At 37.5% G+C, this 17,292-nt stretch overlaps 1 protein-coding gene across 1 annotated transcript in view; it reads left to right on the top strand.

Annotated features, from left to right (window-relative positions):
- TENM2 (teneurin transmembrane protein 2) overlaps nt 1-17,292 on the top strand; it is a 3,267,991-nt gene that overhangs the window by 2,238,753 nt on the left and 1,011,946 nt on the right. The window lies entirely within an intron of this gene.

Here is a 17,292-nt window from a genome sequence, read left to right as displayed (position 1 = left end):
ATTGATTTATTAGCTGTGTCCTTGTGCTAACATTTGCATTTCAAGGGGAGCTTTTCATGCATCTTATCTGGGAATGGTGACATATTAAACCATTATCAGCCATTAATAGCTTAAATTAATGTGTCCACTTAGTTCTCAGTCACCTACAAGAGATCTGAGGAAACCAGTCTTTCATACAGGAAAGGCTGAAGCTTTTATTGAGCATATATTATAGCAAGGATAAAGGTAGATCAGGGATCTGCAAATTATTTATGTAAAAGGTCAAACATTGTAGGCTTTGTGGCCAATACAGTCTCTGTCACAACTACTCAACTCGACATCTGGGGCATGAAAGTAACTACAGAAAATATATAAAGGAGTGATGTGTTCTGATAACACTTAAGTTACAGAATAAGGCTACATACTTCTCTTTGATAAATTATAGCTGTTGTTAGTGATATTGTTACATTTGTTTTGTAAGAGAATGGATGTTTTAATATTAAAAAAGCTTAAATGTATTCAAAATAAAGTGAATAGAATAATAAACCTCCGTATGCCCATGATTTAACTTCAATAATTATCAGTATTCTAGCATATCATCTATAGCTCCATTTAGTATCCATTCCTTCCATACTTTTATTATTATTATTATTTATTTTATATATATACATATATACACTATGCGTATACATAGAGAAAAGAAAAAATATTGACTGAAATTCTGACTGTATTTAACAGTAACTCACACTACTCTGATGTTTATAGCATGTTTTACCATGCACCCCATGAAGTTGTTCCCTGATTTGAGATCCAGAATGCCAAGATGGACAGTATATTCAGTGAGATCCCTCCTGGAGTTACCAAAGAACAGGGCATGCACTTCTTTTTCTACTGTTCTAATAGAGATGAATATCATTTGACCATTTCCATTAGTGTTCTGTGTAAGAACCAAGGTATATAAACTCAGAGAAATTACGTGACCTGACAGGAACACACAGTTCATAAGTAGCAGGACTGGGCTTCAGACTCACATCTCACTCCAAAGCATGAGCTTTTTACAGTGTACAGTGAGGTTTGTTAGGAGCCATAAGTGGATTCCCATGAGTTCTGGTGGTGGTAAACCACACGGGAAACTCACCTCACCCATATTACTTGTTTCTGGAACGAACACCTAGCATGTAGTATTTGCTCAATAAATATTAGTTAAAAGAATGAGAGAGATTCTTTGGTCTTTGGAGGATACAGAAATTGAATTTATAAGGGTCAATGACACTCTTAATATTTTTGCCTCTTGCTGCCAGAATTCAGTAGATGGAGTATTTGGGAGCCAAGTCTTCTCCTCTTCGTAAGGTGCACTTCTTGTGTAGCCCCAGCCAAGGCAGCACACCAGAACATGGACAAGAAAACTGAATAAACTGTGCCTTGGGTCTTCTCTGGTCACTTGGTCCATTACTGTGTACACCATGAAAACATATGTCTATGTGCCCATATCATTATGAACCAGGCCACCTCAACCCAATCACCTAGATATCTTTAAAATATCTAGACATATTCTATTATATGTCTATTATATGGACATATTCTATTATAAAAAGGACTCTTGTTAAACACTTGTTTCTTCCTGAATTACGAAGAGTTGAGAGAGAAGCAGGGAGGGAGAAAGAAAGGGGGGAAAGGAAGGAATGAGGAAAGACAAAGACTGATCTGAGAAGAGTCGCTCATCTTGGAATAGTCTCAGGTGATTTAAATTGTTATTACTAGAGAGGTAATCTCCACAAAAGACTACAATCTCAACTGCACATGCGCTGAGTGCATATCATTATGGGGTGGTGTGAGCTGATAGAAGACATGGAACCAGAGAGCACATGCATTCTCTAAAAGGAACAGTTACTCCTCTAGTCTGGGCTACTGCACAATAGGCCACAGAGGCAGCGTTGTGCATGTATCTAATTTTTTAATGAGAAACCAGATATCCAGATGTTCATAGGAAATATCCTGCTTTCTGAAAGTCAGCCAGTAATTTATGTTTTCAAAAATTGCATAAAGTTTTATGCAGTTTGGGGGACCAGTATTACACTGGCCAGAAGGATTTCCTTGGAAAAGAGATTTAAGCCTGAGAGCTGCCAGTTTGCAGTCTCATCTGGGTGGGACCTCCCACCTCCCCTTCTCCCAGTTCTTCGTTTTACACAAGGACTGGCTAGATAGGAGATGGCTTGCCAGAAGCCATGCAGTGAAGTGGCAGAGTCAGGGCCAGAGTTTAGAGGATTTCTCTTTCCACATTTTCTTTTTGCACAAACACACACAAAGCACATTTTTGGGGTAACCAGAGTTTGCTGAAAGAGTGGAGAGAAGCGATTGGAAACAGCATCTCATTCTGTGTCCCTGGCTTTGCAAGGAGGATCACCCCCACGTTTCACATAGGTGGGGCCAGAACGCAACTCCCTGTCCCATCCCAGCTATGCCATTGATCATCCGCCACTAGCCTTGTAGCACACACAGTTGAATTGCTTTTCCCTGAGGGAAGCAATGCCTCCAGGTGTGCTAATAATAAAATTAATAGCTTAGAGAAACTGCTTGCTACAGCAACAGCGGCAGGAGAAAGGCAGGATCGATTTCAGTGTTTAACTGTCCTAATTCCATAGTGTATACCCCACCTCAGCCCCTGGTGAGTGGCGCTGGGTCTCCCGGTTAATCAATAGATGCCTGATTTAAAACAAAGAACCAGTTTCGAGATTAGAAGTCTTTGTGAATAAAAAGATGTATGGTAAAACTGTCAAAATCTTTCGATTCCCATCTACCGTTGCGACTTGGAGAGCAGTCACCGGCTGATATGAAAGGAAAAAAAAATCCCCTGCATTGTGTCGCCTTCTGCCTATAAACAAAAGAAGGAGACTATCTAGGCATTGCTGCTGCTGATGGCATCACATAAATAAGAATTTATTGAGTTGCTCTGTGTTTAAAGGACTGTGAACATAAAGACATGTGAATACTTTCAGTTGCATGGAGAGTAATATGTTTTTGCTTTAATCGGCCTGCTATCCGGTGGTTCAATGTATACCTTCTTATAGCTGGCATTCTCATCTTTTCCCTGGAGGGCAGGATCAAATTCACGATCAACTTCTGGGCCACTGTTTGAGTTACCACGATCTATTGAGTTTCCCAGGCCCAGCACTTAAAGAGGCTTTTAATTCTATATTCCTCCATCTCCTCCCATGCACCGAATCTGCCTTCCATCTCCAAGGCAGTAACTGACTGGAGACTCTGCCATTTTCAGGAAGGCAGTGAGCTCCCGTTTTCTCTGTGTCATCTTTCTCAGTATCTGTTATTATTTCTACTGGCCTCACTCTTCCAAGTTGCGTTCTTTCTCTCGCTTTGCATTTTCTCCCTGTTGTGAAATAAACTCATTGACGGTGGTGAGGATTGCCTTATTTCCCTTTGACATGATTCTCAACTGGCTGTCAAATAAGTCCCTAAATTATAACATGAGCTCCTAGAGAATGCGACTGTATTTTTCTTTCTTGTCTCTTTATTTCAAATGTTAATGGAATTTGTTTTAGGCGGCCCCAGAGATAACCCCATCCTACTTTGTCCTTGGTATATAAATTGTATTTGGGCTGAAGCATAACTTTCTTTCTTTATAAACGGCTGAGGAGGAAAGGGCGTAGACTACTGGTCTGGAAGGTGCTGGTACACTGAGGTACTTTTTTGCAAGGCTGGTGTATACCAGGTTCCATTTTCCTTGCCACACACTGCATCCTATGATGATGAACCATCCATGAAAAGGGTTGAATGTTTTCTCTAATTCGAAGAGAGTAAAGCAGAAATGCCTTCCAGCAACCCATCTTCCCTCCCCAACTTTTTTTCCTTTTGTGTGAATTCTCCAAAGGCAGAGCATTTAGTATGAAACTAAAAACTGGCATTAAACATTTGGTGGTTGTTGTTGTTGTTGTTGTTTTTCATATTTATTTTTTACAGTGATGGTGGGAGTTGATTCCCAGTACAGGCTCTTTTCAACTCATTTTCCCAGCGTGAGAGACCATTCCATATTAGTTCAGTCCTTCACTTTTCAGTTAGCCCTTATTTTTGTCACCATTTTATTGCATTAAGTTCTCCTCCTCTTCTCTCCCCCACTTCTTCCTCTCTCTCTTTCTCTACCTCCCTCTCTCTCTCAACTATGTACAGGAGGGGCCAAAGGCAATGCCAGAGAAACTTTTCTGGAATTTTCTCCCTGCAAAATGTGTTCTCTAAATTTGGATAAGGAGTAGGAGTGAAGAGTTGCTACACAGAACCAAGGTCTAAGAATAAGTCTTCCCCCAATATATAGGATCTTATGGAGATTTAAATCTCTCTTTTTGTTTAATGTGTTTAATTAAAACTTCTCTCCCCAGTGATGCCAAGCCTTGAAAACCATAGAGTGAGAATGAGTGCATGGGACAATCTAAGTGCAGCAGGATTAAATTTTAGAGATTTTTCCATTAGGTAACTTCTGTTGTAGGGTATACATTTCCTTTTTAGAATCCTAAAACTTGTAAAATTAAAATTAAATTTGTAAAATATCTTCTTTGATTATAATAAACTCATTGGCATGTTGAACCAACTTCATTTGCACACTAAATGCCCAGAAAATGTGGGAAGACACTGAGTTCCAAGATCCACACATATTCTATCTCAAAGAAATCCTGCGACCAATGAGAAATGCCAGGGAAAGAGGAAAGGATGAGAAAGAAAAACACAGAACATTATGCCCAGCATGCCATTAGCCTTCCTACCAACTTCATTTCTTCTTCCCCAGTGGGTTTCAATTTCTTTTGAGTATTTTTCCCCTCTGTATGAAAGAAGTTAGAAAGGAACCAGGATTTACCTAACATAAGTATTCGCTTTCTAGCCAGATTTGTTAGAAAGTAGCTATGCTTAAAGTGAGAAATACTTGTATATAGCTGATCAAGTTAATGGGACCTGAATTTTGTTCCCAATAACATAATATTCAAGTAAAGGTAAAACTGTTATTGTATCCCAAGCACTTGATTGAAATTATATGGCCTTTTAAAGACGCAGTGCTAGGTAAATGGAAAAAAAAAAAAGGAAAAGTCCAACTTTAATGACCTTCATTTTACATCCTGAAAATGATGGTAATAACCAGAAAATAGAGAAGTTCCTGTGACTTAGGATTCATAAATATTAAATGTAATGGAGGAAAATCACAGATTTTTAAGAAATTAACTTGAACAAATGGTGATTTTAGTTACGATGTTGTCATTTTGAGTAATGGTCATTAACACATTGGATTGTAATGGGTATGAGCTTACTGTATAGAAAGAATGCCTTCTGATTAACTTGGGATTTTTTCTTGATGCTTCAGCCAGTTTACAACTGTACTGTATATCTCTTCATTTTGGGGTTGTGATTGGCTCCAAGAGCTCTTTGTTTAGAGATGTGTGTGCTCTATTTTCATGATTAGGCTTTTTTATGATTAGTCTCTATTTTCTTTTTTGTTTTAACTTTTACTCGGAATAATATGCAGTGCCTTGAAGAACTGATTGGCTGGCTGATATAATTGAGTTCAGATGCAGTTTCCTTTCTCTCCCCACTGTTTCCAATCTCTGCTCTGTTCTGGGTTGTTTCTGACTGCCTGGAGACCAGGCTTTCAGAGCTGCTGTTTAGCATTTTCTTAAAGTGAACTGGTTTCGTGCATAACCCAAATATAATTGACTTCAAGGCAGGCAGTTGTTGGAAGCACAAAGAGGGGCCCCCCAGGTCTCACATGGAACCCTTTCCCGCCAATACACGCACTTATACAAACCCCAACAGTCAGTCCTAAAGATGGCAGTTAAAGATGTACATTTTGTTGACTTTTTATGGGAAGAAATATCATGTAGCAAAACTCTCTGAACATTCTGGTAAGGATTTCCTGGGTCCCCCAAATTTCCTTTCTTGATGCAGTGGTCCCAACCTTCTTAGACTATCTCCTATCCTTTTGGGTTTTTCCTCTAGATCTTTCTACGGCATCCCCTCACGTTTTCCCTTCAGAGCTGTCCTTCCCTACATCTTCTTCTGTCTGCCTACCTCTCTCTGGACATAGCCATACTGGATCCCCACCCCATTGTCTATTTCAGCAAAGAGCTTACCTTCCTCAGGATTCACTTTTCTCTGCAGGAGTGGAAGGGATTTAAGTAACCAATAATGATTAATTGCATTTCTTATCACACTAAAATTAATTTAATAGTTATGTTTAGGTATCTTTTGGAAGAAAGCAATGCCTCTTCTTCATTTGTTGCCTTGTTTAATCATGTCCACAGTGGAATTTATCCCCTTGCTTTTCTCCTCAAAATTCCACCCTTGACAAGCATATTTCAACAAAGGCCTCTTCTCCCCTTCTCCTGGTCATTGGTGTGACACCTAGGAATCAGAAAAACAACAACAACACAACTCCCCTGCTTTGGAGCAGGCTATCTTGAGTTATGACTTGTACTACAGTGTCTTCTGGGAGGATGAGGTTGAAGCTAATCTCTATGGCCTTAGTCTGAAACTTGGCTTAGCGTGTTCCCTTCCCCTCTCTCTGATGTCCTTACAAGTCTCTGCTGGAAGAGCTTCCTTAATAAGCCACTTAACACCTGCCTCTTCCTCTCACACTCTGCTTCCAGGGAACTCAAACCAAGACAAATACCATATGGTATTATTCATATCTTATGGATGAGGAACCTGAGGTGTAGTGATTATAGTCAATTTGCCAAATGCCACACATGTCTTGTCAAGGGAGAAATGGGAGTTGAAACCCGCACCGGTCCAATTCAGAACACAGACTCCTTTCACCATACAATCTCTCTTCCCGCTGCTAATTGAATCACGTGCCATGGTGGAGTCTTGACTCTGCTTGAAATATTCAAGGGCTCCCTGTTTCCTACATTCTTTCCTTGACATTCACTACCCTCATACTTTCTGGCTAAGGTAAGTTGCTCATCTGGATTTTCATTGAGTCACTCCCGTTACCCTTTCTGCCCATGTAGGAAAGACTTCTCGGTTTTCTTCAGATATGGTTTCTTCTGGTCAAAATCTGTCCCTCTTTGTCTCACACCACAATTTCTCTCAGAACTACCTTGCCTATTCCCTATCTGCAATGGCAATTCAAGAACTGACCTCATACACCCTCTTGATAGTAGCACTTACCTATCACCACTTTCCTGTAGCAGGCCTTCATCTCCCCAGGCTGAAACAATCATTTTCTCCCTAGAACTGTTCTAGAAATTTATAACTTTCTTTCATGGGAATGAAAGTCCTCTGCATTTGGAGAGAGTGGACAGTAGAGACTCTTCTTTACAAAAGGTTAGAGACCATTGATTTTGATAGAGCCCTCAGTGGGTTAGAATATGTCATGCTAGCTTAACTGGACTCTAATAAATTTTATTGGCAGTTATCTTGATCTTTATGGATTTTTTTCAAATTTTATTTTTTACACTTTCTTGTATTTTCTCAAATATATCAAATAAATATTTTGCTTCTGTAGGCCACATGAAACAGTCCATCTTTCATAAAGAGGGAAAGAAAGGAAGACAGAAACAGTTAAAGAAAAAGGAATGAAAAGTTAAAAAGGAGGGAGGGAGAAAAAAAAAGATAATTTGAGAGCTATAAAAATGTGAGGAGTTATAAAGTCCACAAAAAGAAAATCTGCCAGGTTTATATAATAATGAGGAGAGGTTAATGTTTACAGTCGAAGGAGTGAGTGGAAAATGTAAAGTTTTTGCCTCTCAGTGTCTTCGTGGATGTTCTGTTCTCTGTTAAGTATTTGCCACTGTTAGAGATTATTATAAGGCTTGAGAAAGAAAAAAAAATGGCAGTTGAATGGAACTGAAAGAAATAAGAAGTAATGGCCTGAAACCAGGGGGTGGAGGGAAAGAGGAGGGTGGAATAAATTAGATAATAGAAAATAAAATTAATAGTAGGTCAATTAGACAACAGAATAATTTCCCAAAGAAAGTAATTGAAGCAATAGCATCCAAGCTGCTCAGAATGAGAAGAGATAAATCAGTGAGAAGATTAATGTGGACAAACCACAGTAGAGCAAGATGGACCAGAGTGTGAGAAAATCCCTTTAGCTTTCCAGATGAAATGCACACACAGATTTCCTGGAGCAGATGCCAGAAGATTCTTGCCCCTCAACACAGGAATTAGAAATGCATAGAAATCCTCAGTGGAATCCCATTTAGGATTGCTAATCTTAATTCTGGAATTCAGGAGGGCCACATTTCTAGCTTCAGGCCCCATATGCTGCAGTGGTCAGATTTACTATAATGCCAGGTCCAGGGAATCCTGGTGCCCTTGTTTGAGAACATTATTGCAGAGAAAATGAAATAATTACTCAGGGAGAACTACATCTCCTGCAGATTAGAGGCCTATTTGCCAAAAGCTTTCTTCAAAAGCTCAGGAATTATTGTTTCAAGTAGAGCTTTTAAAGTGACCATTTTTGCTGTGTACATGTAAATACAACTGTGGTCTGAAGAACAGACAGACCTCATGTATATGTTACAAATGAACCACGGGAGCTTCCTCATCAGGAAAACCTGAGTTATCTGAAATCCTATTCTGACTTACCCGCTGATTAGCTGTGGGTCTTTGACCTATCACTCATACCTACCAACCCTAGTCTTTTCATCTGTAAAATGGGAGGAATAATATATTCATTCCACCACTTTTGCATGATGATTAAACAGCAATGCAAAGCACCATTGAGAATGCCAGTACATAACGGAATCTTTCCACTAAGTGTTTGGTTTTCCTTTTGATACCAGTTCTTCCTTTCTAACATCTACCCCCACTTTAAATAAATGTTAATCTTCCAGTGACAGATCAGAATTAGGTGTAGGTAATTCTCCTTTTGAACTGCAAGGTGCTAGAGAGGATGAGGAAGAATTTTTCCTTTACATTATCCCCCAAACCTTAGTTAAGATACTATATTAGTATTCTGCTGCTGTTTAACAATTTAATATAAATTTAGTAAATGAAAACAATTATCTCACTGTGTCCATGGGTCAGATGTCTGGGCACAGTGTAAGTAGCGTTCTCCGTTTAAAGTTTCACAAGGCTGAAATCAAGATATCAGCAAGGCTGCATTCCTTGGGGGAATCTACGCCCATGCTCATCCAAGTGATTGGGGGAATTTAGTTCTTTGTGGTTGTAAGAGTGAAGTTCCCATTTCCTTGACATGTGGATCACTTCATCTCAAGCCAGTGATGGTGCCTTGAATCTGTCTCATTTTTGGAAGATTTCCAACTCTCATTTCTACCACGACCTTGACTTCTACTCTCTCAGCCAAAAGAAAGCTCTACTCCTAAAGTCTTGTGTGATTGCATTTGACCCATCTGGGTAATCCAAGATAATTTCTCTAGGTTAAATAATTAGTAACCTTAATTACATCTTCCAAGTCCCTTTTGCCATTGAATGTATTTGTTGATATGACACCAGTAGTTAAGGGTGATGGAGGGAATTCTGCCTACCATACTTACTCAGATGTCCAACTGCCCTGCCTACATTTCAGTCTCCTCAGACTTTATCTTACTTAAAGCTGGACTTGTCATCATTCCTGACATGTTCAAAAATGTTTCTACCTTTGTGTTCTCTTTTTCTTCTCCTGGATCCTTCTGTTTTGTTACCTATGACACCTTATTTTATTATCTCTCTGCTTGCCTTCATCACCTGAAAAGGTCCCATGAAAGAGGGACTGTGAGCTATTTGTTTTGGGATCCCCAAAGCTTGCCACAGTATCTTATACAGTCCTTGGGAGTGAACGCTTTAATATACACTAGAGAGAATAAGGCATGTTCCAAAACTCATGAAAAAAAAATTTGGGCAGATCACGTATCTTGAAGCAAACATATAACTTAGAATTTTAGTTCTAAGCTTTGGCCATTGTGCAATCTTATCTCAGTTCCTTGATTTATTTGGGCCACAGCTGTCTCTTCTGTGTTCTATAAACAAGGTATTAAAAATTGATATTTCCCAATCTTTTCACTAATGAAAGATTTCTCTCTCTTTCTCTCTGTCTCATCTTCCACTAGGCCCAGGTTTGGAAATATTTTTTAATAGCAGATTCTATTCAGTAGTAAATACATTTCCCCCATGTTTATCTGTCAGAATCATATGTTACCTTAAGGTACACAATATTGGAACATTTGATTATCAGTGACTACAACTAATGTTAGTTACCGTGACTTAAAAGAATTATTTCTACATTAAAAAAATCCATCAAAGAAGAGCATCTTGAAAGAAGATGTGAGATGTAAAATTAAAAAAGCATTAGAATCAAGATTTTAAATAAGATAACTTTATGTTAGAAAAATAAAGCCAATTTAGTGCAATGGTGATTAGATTTTAATATTAGAAAAACTCAAGGAATTGTCTTCTAAGATTCCCCCAGAGTCTTGCAACACCTAAGGGTGAACTTTCTGACTGAATAAAAGTTGATTCCAGTTCTAAAACTTCTGATTCTTCAATTTCAGTCTGTTTCTATTCTCTCTTGATGGGACGTTGATGACATTTCTTCATGGGTTAGGAATCTTTGCTGTATTACACATAACTGGTGCAGGGTCTAAATTCAGATGCCTCAGGAAGATTGCACAGATGAATCGGGCAAAGCCAAAGCAAGGCAGAGAACACAGGGGCGGAGCGACTGAGCACCTGCCCATGGTCCTCTTGAGAAATACTGGCTTGGAGGTGTCAGATCTTCAGATTTTAAGGTGAACTGGAGATAAGGATTTAATTTATCTTACAAAAGAATTGTTTTTAAATATTGGCAAGGAAGTCAACTCAGAAATTATGTTTGGACCCTGTAAAACATATAGTAAGTCAAATGAGGCCTGTTGGCTGTGGGTTTGTAGTCATTTGTAAGGTCATACTATTGAGGACACATAGGGCCCAAACGTTATTAAGAGCTCAGTCTGTGCCAAGTGTTCTCAGACTCTGGCCACCCAGCTTTCCAGGGCTTTAGTTTCCTTACCGCAAAATGCGACAGCATACATAATAAGCATGCTTTCTAAAGTATAAAGGGCTGCATAAGTAACTATAGAGGGATATGCTTATCTAACTCTTTCAAGAAGGAAGTAATTTTTAAAGAAGTAATATCATTTTTTACCTTTTATTATTTTTTATGTTTTTTGATTTACTTATTTTGAGAGAGAGAGTGTGAGCAGGGGAGGAGCAGAGAGAGGGAGAGAGAGAATCCCAAGCAGGCTCTGCACCGGCAGCCCAGAGAACCATAAGATCATTACTTGAGCAGAAATCAAGAGTTGGACGTTTAACTGACCAAGACACCCAGGTGCCCCAAAGAAGTGATATAATTTTTTAAATTGAAATCAACTCATGAGAAAGATGTGCATTCCTGGAAAATGTGTGTGTGTGCGCGCACGCGAGCATTCATGTGTGTGTTTGTGAGAGAGAGAGAGAGGAGACAGAAAGAGAGGCAGAGAGAGAAACATTATACAAAATTTTAGTTGGTTCTTGTTAGACATTTAATATTGTCTCTGATATTCATGACAAGTAAACATTTATTCTTTGCAATGATATGATTGTCTACGATAAACTGACACAGCTTAATGCCTGATTTAATCATTCTGAGCTAATAGTAGATGGCTGAGCCTTTAGAAACTTAGAGGAAAACCCTTTGGGGGTATCACATCCTGGGCATAAAGCAATTGAGTGGTCTCATAAATTTGAACTGCTAACTTAGAAGTGAGAAATGCCATAAAATAACTCAGGCATACACCAGAAAATTCTAGAACCACATGAACATAATTAATGTTTTCTTAAGGCATAGAGAATGCATACATTATCTTAAAATTTCGGTTGCATCTATTTGTTATCAAAAGATTAAACCTGTTCAATGATTGCTAGACTTTTTTTGGTGTTTAGATAATTACTGTCTTTGAGCTATTCTCCTACAGGAAATTAAATGCTATTTACAATGCAAAAAAAAAAAATTTCGGTTGCGAGGCAGTTATTTTTGGTGTATTGACATGAATTGGAGCCCTTTTAAAGGTTTTAATAAAAGATATAAAGACACAGGAATTTTGCTTATCCACACTTAACCTGTTCCTCCTCTTGGTAAGACCAGTATGATTTAAGCTAAGTTATTGAGGACCTTGATGGTTTCCATGTCTGACATCCAAATAAATGTACCTCAGATCACACTAACACTGAAACATGTTACCTCTATTTTACATTTTGGAAGCCATTTCTCTTTGCTTTTTGTTCTGTTCAAGTCTGTGACCAGAATGGGAACAAAGTTGCTCTGAGATTACTTTGAGCCTTGGGTAGGAGGGAACAGTGAACATAGTAGCTTCTAGCTTCCTAACAAGAGTCAACAGAAAGAATTAGAAAGCTCTGCCCCTTGCACCCAACTTGCTTCAGAACTACTCATGTTTCTCTTGCTGGGTCTTAGCAGGCAGTCATGCTATCTTGGCACCTTGGGTGAATTGCTTAATTTCTTCAAGCTTCCTTTTTCTTATTTGTAAAGTGGGAATAAAAATAGTACCTACTTCATGGAACTATTATATGGGATAAATTAGAGAATGCATATGAAAAGCACTTAGGTTCCCTGGCATCTGGAAAGAACTCAAATGTTAGTTATTTTTAGTAATATTGCTATTCCTTAACTTATATTGACTGAGCGATTAAGGTTTCTAATTTAAGGCAGCTAATGATTTATTTTTATAGTATTTCCTGGTTTTTGTAAAACCACTTTTTTCCCCTCACACAATTCACCCAATTCCGTTGAAGTGCCAGAATTTGAAATCCCGCTTTTCTCAGGGTCCAGGAGTGAGCCCAACTGCTAACGAGAGAGAGAAAGCAAGGTCTGGTTCTTTGGATAATGTCTGATACTAATAAAGCTCAATAAAAATATGCTTTTCTTTCCTTATTCAGCTGTATCAACTCTCAGTGGCCACTAAACTGATATGACAATTAGTTACTTGCAGTAAACTTGTCCATTTGTGCCTTGCTTACCTGGTATATTGCAAACTTCTAGGAGTAGGAGATCACGCCTTAATGTCTTAAACTTCATGCAGTGAATATCACAGTGCTAAATATAATAATAGGTTCAGGTAAAATTGATGGCTGAAGTTACTAAGTGCATTGCATAGAATATGTCATTAATCTCACATTAGAACTCCGTGAAGTAGGTATTATTGTAGGTATTCTTCCTATTTTGCATATTAGGAAGCTGAAGTTTACCAGAGATCAAGAAGCCAGTAGTGGTTGATACAGGACTGAAACTCTAACAATTTAGAGCAGAGTCCATTTCTACCCAGCCTGCTATGCTTTTTCCTGATAGGTGAGATTAGTGAACGCATGCATAAAAGGAAGCAATCATATTCTAGAAAGCAGTTCTGAATATTAAAATATTTACCTGACCTAAAAAGAAATAAATTTCCCTTTTCTTAAACTAATACTCATTCTTGAACTGCCAAATCTGTTTGCACTTCCATTGCCTTTTTAAATGCCTGCCTTTACACATTTTTTTCTATGAAGTTTGAGCAATAGAGTTCACACTTCAATTCAGTTTTGTGACAGTATATGGAACAAACACCAGCAAAATTGTATGTTAGGCAATATGGGAAAAATGCAGAAATGAGAATATATTACCTTCCCTTCAGGATATTGAATCTTATAAAACCACATAAGCAAATAATGATAAAACACAGTAGCCTGGTAAGTACTGGACTCACAAATACCTATGGAAACTCCATGAAGGGGACAAACTTGGGGGAGGCCCAGGGAAGCTTTGGAGGCTTCGAAGGACTTTTAAGATTTCATTTCAGTCTCTCTTTTGAAATAATCTCTTGTCCCCTGACTAATGCCTTCCTCAAAAAAAAAAAAAAAAAATCTCACAGTTCTGCTTTCAATTAAGCCAGTTTCCTAGGTACTTCTGGAAAAATATCAGCAACTATTGTGTCTAAATTGGAACTATAATCAACCTACTAAGATTTTATGAATATTTTAAAATTACATCATTTCAACCAGTAGGAAAAGTTTTGTGTGATGGATTAGGAATTCTACATTGGCCTAACTCTGAGTATAAAATTCTACAAAATATTATAAGCATTTATCTAACAGTTGATGAAATTAGATAGTTTGATCACCATCTATCATTGAGATAACCATGTGGACTCAGAATAATCATTTTTAATACAGTTGGGCATAACACATGCCAGAGCCCGTACTATAATATGAGTTTCCTTAGAAATATATTTATTATTCACAATGCTGTGTTGAAGTGTTCTTGGCTCAGGAATGTGTTTTCCTCACTCTTTCACCAGGATGATAACATAATAGTAACTCTTTCATCCACTGCTAAACAGATAAATTACCACATGTCCTCAAGACTAGAATCCCAGGGGCAGCAGGTGTTTTATATTTAGTGCCTTGGAAGAAAATGATGATTGGCAGTCCTATGCATAGACTGACTGACCATGATGCTATCTGATTATAGTTTGTTTCTCTTCTTAGTAATACTGATGATTGATAACATTAGATTCATATATATTATAAATAATATATATCATATATATGATATATTAATGGTATCTTTTCAGTTGTCATTATTTTGCTAAGAACTTTACATTCTTTATCTCCTTTTCTCCATGACAATCCCATAAAGTAAATTTTATTAGTCCCATTTTACAGACAGTAAAACTGAGCAGCTTATAGAAGGTATTTCTCCAAAGCCAAAATTCTTCTAAATGTATAGTGCTTATACAACAGACCGCTTCTTTCTAATAGTTTCAGACATCAATGTCTCATTGGAACCCCAAGTTTTGTTGGTATGAACACAGTAGAGAAGATTGCTTTTAGCTTTTTTGGCTTTATGGCCAGGAAGAACATATTAGACATTACTCCTCTAGTAGAGTAGGAGAGAGAGATGAGAAGCACCTCTACTAAAAGGCTTTTCTTGAACAGCTTCTGCAGATCAACCTGCAGCTGCAGCTCCAGGTGAAAAAGATTCTTCTTTCACCAAGAGCTGCAGAGGCAGCAGCAGCCCTGCCATTCTCTGGGTCCCTCGTTCATTAGTAGTCAAGGTTTTCATTGTGCTCAGCAAAACAGTCACAGAAAATAAATGTGCCGCACAGATGGGCCCATAGAAAATCTTCTTGATGTATTCTTGAAAATTCACAGCTAAATGACTTTGAAGCGATGGGGGTTATTGTGTCCATGATTAAACTGAGGTGTGGCATGAATCTTTCAGATACAATGCTTTCCCTGTAGAGCTTTCTAAGACTGATAAGGTACAAAGTGGTAGCTGCCCTTTGGCTCATAGATGTACCATGGCTTATTGAACCATTCCCCAGATGATGAAGTGCATTTCAAGTATATTTGCTTTATACAAAGCTAAACTTGAAGAACTGTATAAAAATAAATCTACTTCATTTTATATATGCCGAAGCCTTTCATTGAATGCTTTTTCAGCTTGGATTTTCAAAAAAGTAGAAAAATTACATCAGTGTTTCATTGGACTACCTATACCACCCACACCAGAGTTTTCTAATGTTATCTGAGCTGCTTGACAAAAATGCACTCTATCCCATATATACATTGGGGTAGAAACAAGGAATCTCCATTTTTAACAAGTATCCAAGTTTATTCTTCTAACTAGTATATCACATTTTGTGTGAATTTGAAATAGTACAATTTTAACATAATAAAACAAAATGCATATTGTTGGCAAAAATTGAAACAATGTGTTTCCTTCAAATTATAAAAAAATTACAGTTGAAATTTGCAATTTCAAAGCTGGCAGATCAGATGAATTATAAACTACCATCAGCAGTGCTAGTTTAGTTGGTAATTTCAAATACCTATTTTTTTGTATCATTCAACCACATTGTTTCTTTCATTCAAGTAATGTTGGTAATTTCTGCTGTATCATTGCTATATTCACTGTTGTTTGTATCTTTTATATTATAATTGTGCCATCCAGGTATTCATTAAATGGTTATGCTCCCACTCATGTTGAAAAATGCTAAGCACACATTTTAAAAAGGGCGTTTCAAGAGATGATATTTTTTTAAAAAATCTAACAACCACTAATATACCCTATATTATTAATTTCAGATAGTGGCCTCCATAGAATATTAAAAGCAATATTGAGAAAATTAAAAGTGGAAATAAAGCTCATTTATGCTATTAATGGTTGCATATCTATATTCCTATGGGAAAGTTTACCTCAAATTGTGCCAGTTTTGAATTATATATGAGAAGGGAATATCATATGACATAAGAACTTGAGAAAATTCAGAAACCGTTTCTTGGATCTACAGTAATCTTGGAGCTGGAATCTCTCATAGGGGAATATAGTCTGATCCCTCACATTAAATACAAAGAATTTGAAACATCAGTAGGTTTTCCTAGCATTCTACATGACTTTCTCAAGAGCATGTAACCTATGGCTGAAGAGCCAAAAGATGAGTTAATATTTTTTAAATGCATACACCGGTTTTGCAAACTATTTTATATGTGTTAAGTTTTTTGTTTCATATGTCATTGCTTCTTTCCTTTTTATTGCGTAGTAATATTCTATAATATAGATATACCACTGTCAGTTTATCTTTAATCTCTTTTTTAATACCTTTGTTGACAGAAAATTTATCATAAAATTCACCTGTTTAAAGTATATGACCCAATGATATCTACAGGTTACATCTACAGAGTGGCACGATCATCATTCCACAATCATCATAACCTAATTTTAGAATTTTCTTGAAAAGAAAACCCTCATAACATTCATAGGAGATAAGTCCAGTATAATTTTGCTTAATGCTGGGGCTAAGACATGAAAGGTTCAGCAGTTTGCTCAGTGTCACATGTCTAGTTACACTTAGAGCCAGAATGAAAAAACTAAAGTGATCACATTCCACATTTCTCATTCAAAACCTCTTAGAGTCAATCCAGTGTTCCTTTCTCACACTGTGTGAGAGGGGATTCAGGTTAGAAAGTAAATATAGAGTTTTTTCCCTCCTGCAGATCATTTATGGGGAAAGGATTTCACTGGGAGGAAGAAGGAACAGAGGCAAATCTCAAAGCCTTGTAACCTCCACTAAAGGCTTATCCTAGCCTATTGAGTAACTTTGTCAAGACTGCTATATGCCCACTTGCAAGCCTCAATTATATTCTGCTTTGTCAACCTGCTATTTAGTTTTCTTCTGCTAGAGTGTAATATCCTTGAGTATGTAGGTCTTCATAAATATTTGGAACAAATGAATGAAAGAATGATTCCTGGTGATATTACAGTATGACATCTAGACAGCAGGCATTCTATATTTTTCCATCATT

This window comes from Crocuta crocuta, unplaced genomic scaffold, assembly GCF_008692635.1.
Source record: "Crocuta crocuta isolate KB4526 unplaced genomic scaffold, BGI_CrCroc_1.0 scaffold131, whole genome shotgun sequence".
NCBI lineage: Eukaryota > Metazoa > Chordata > Mammalia > Carnivora > Hyaenidae > Crocuta > Crocuta crocuta.
This window is presented reverse-complemented; position numbering and strand designations above follow the sequence as displayed.